Consider the following 3,151-nt stretch of genomic DNA (forward strand, 5'->3'; position numbering starts at 1 on the left):
AAGAAGAAACCTACAAAAAACATTTCAAGTAGCACAAGAATATTCAGATATGGTAGACAAACTGTTAAAGGATTATACAACACCTTATGCACGAGGGGTTCGGTCTACCATCACTCGATCACCAATCGAAGCCAACAATTTTGAAATCAAGCCTACAGTAATCCACATAGTTTAGCAGAATCAATTTGGAGGAGGACCACACGACGATCCAAACCATCACTTAGAGCTTTTCTACGAGATTTGCGGAACTATGAAAGTGAATGGAGTCCCTCCAGAATCAGTAAGATTTCTTCTTTTTGAATTTTCCCTGAAAGACAGAGCCAAGCAGTGGCTAAATTCTCTTCTAGCAAACAACATATCATCTTGGGAGCAGTGTGAGCAGAAATTTTTGGATAAGTTTTACCCACCAAACAAAAATGCCCACATGAGGAATTTGATCGTAAGTTTCAAACAGATAAACTCAGAATCATTATTTGAAGCCTGGGACAGATTCAAAAGTATGCTGATACAGTGCCCCCATCATGGTCTTGAGAAATGGTTGGTTCTACACACATTCTACAATGGAATCAACTATCACACGAAGGTATCCCTCAACTCTGCAACAGGAGGATCACTAATGAACAAGAGCCTTGATGAAGCTGAAGAGATCATAGAGAATGTGGCACAGAATCACTATCAGCGGGCAACTGAAAGATCTGGTAGTTCTTGTTAGTATTAGCCTTAGTACTAATTATGAGATGATTGTAAAAGGCTCATATTGTATCATATATATCATTATTAATAAAAAGCAAAAGGTGGTTATTATATTTATTGCAGTTCAGTGCCGATTGAATATATATAATAATGTCCTTGTGCAGTAGGTTATTATCTACAATATATCAATTAGTTGAATTGATAATGAGATATTGTAAAGAACACTACTCTTAACTATTCCTAGTCGAGCATTAATATACAAGGACAATATTAATGCATTGAGACTAGCATGTAGGTCAGCGGATGACTTGATCTCACAAGTCATGGATATGAAATATCAGGTTGATATATGGGTATATATTAGAGAATATATACTGAATGACCCGCCATGAGAATGTTTCATGGATCATCGTATGAGTATCATAAATATTCTCATGTGACTATTGGTATGAATAGTTCTTAGACCTGAAGTCACTACGGTTCCCTACATAAGGAGTTGTATACTTTGGTATCGTCAAACGTCACCCGTAAAAGGATGAACTATAAACTCGATCACTGGGTATGCAATGAATTATGCGGAGGGATGTGAGTGATGTAGATGGGATCTATCCCTTTCATATGACGGAAGTGATATCTGTGGGCCTCTTGATTAGTAGGACACAAAAAAGCATGGTCATGCGTAAATAAGTCAATATGAGATATTGAGCTTATTTGATTAAGTGTGTCTACTTGGAGATCAAGAAACATAAAGATTGATAAGAGGATGACACAGTCTATGCCTCATTGATCAATCTAGATATCAAGGATAGAGGAACCAAGTCATACATGATGATAGCCATGGACAGGTTAGGTCGGATCTCCACTTTCTTGTCACTTGGGTAGCAATGATGCCTTGCTAGATGTCACTCATTGTTTATGTATCGCAAATATTAATTGGGGTACATTGCCAACGTTACGAGAGCGTATAGGGTCACACACTAATAACAAGTTGATATGGAGAAAGGGTTCATGTGATGAATCAATGGATTAAGTGTAATCCAAATTTGACTCATTGAGTTAGACTCAAAGGGATCCAATTGTTGGATTGAGTTCAATTACATGGGAATCAATGGGTTAGACTCATTGGGTGAACTTGAGTTTACAAAGGAAGTTGAATGATCAAAATTGAACCATTGGATTGAATTGTTGATTTTGAGCCATTAGATTAGAAGATGAAAGGGTGGAGACTCTTGGTATACCATGGGATGGTTATAAATATCATTTGGATGATAATTTTGTGTAGATGAACAAGTGTTGAGACCCTTGGCATTCTTCTTCTTCCTGCTTCGTCTTCTTGGCCGAAATCACCATTGTGGTTGCTAGCACAACCTTGTGATTTCTTCTCCATTTTACTTTGTTTGTGGGACAAGCAAAGACAAGGCTTGTTCGTGTGGATACCGTAGAGGCATGGACGCTTGAACGGGCTAAGATCTGCACCGAAGAAAGGTTGCTCTCAAGATTGCGAAGGACACGCAACAAAGGTATAATCCTATCATGTAGCTTAGTATAGATTATGAATAGAAATTGTTTCTTCCCTTCGCATGGATCTGCTGGATAAGAGGATCTAGTAGTTATTTTTCCGCTATGTTTCCGCGTCTTTGGCGCGCTAAATCCCAACAGTTCTTTCTCAGGGAATCCAATAAAGGCGTCAGGAAAATTCGACGTAGATGCAGTTACACTCATGTCTGCAAAGCTGGACGCTCTGACCAAGAAGTTTGAGGTCATGGGAAACAACACGGCCAATGCAATAGTTTGTGTTTGTGAAACTTGCGGAAGTACGGATCATGCTCAAGATACTTGCCCCTTAGGGCTAATACAAGCACAGATAAACCAACTTGAGCAATGCGATGCGATAGTCAATTACAACCAAAAGCAAACAATCCGTATTCTAACACATACAACCCTGGATGGAGGAACCATCTAAATTTCTCATACCGGAGTAACCAGGACCAAGGGCCAACAAAACAAAGTTATCAACCTATGCAACAGGGCTACCCATCTGGACAACAGACTTATCAACAGCAACCTTCACAGCTGTCCAGAATCGAAAAGATGCTTGAAGAAGCTCTCTCAGAGCAAAAAGAGATGAAGAATGAGATCAAGCAATTGACTCAAAGAATGAAAAATTCTGAGAAATATCAAAATATGCAAGATAGCCAGATAGCCCAGTCCTTCTCAAGAGCACAGGGAACATTTCCAGGAAAGCCAGATATAAACTCAGTGGAACACTACAACCGCATCGAGCTGAGGAGCGGATGAACTTTGGGAGACCCCCAAATCACTACTCAGAAAGGTCCTGACTCAGAGGAAGAGCCCTCTCCCCTAGTGCCTAATCAGATCCAGAACAGGGATGGAGAGGAGATCACCAAAAAAGTTGAAGGAACTCTTCAAATTCCACCACAAAGTCAGACGACTCATT

General features: G+C 39.7%; 1 pseudogene; it reads right to left on the minus strand.

Annotated features, from left to right (window-relative positions):
- Positions 1-456: 456 nt before the first annotated feature.
- On the minus strand, positions 457-528 carry LOC121973979 (annotated as a pseudogene).
- Between the last annotated feature and the right edge of the window lie 2,623 nt (positions 529-3,151).

Source organism: Zingiber officinale, chromosome 4A (assembly GCF_018446385.1).
Source record: "Zingiber officinale cultivar Zhangliang chromosome 4A, Zo_v1.1, whole genome shotgun sequence".
NCBI lineage: Eukaryota > Viridiplantae > Streptophyta > Magnoliopsida > Zingiberales > Zingiberaceae > Zingiber > Zingiber officinale.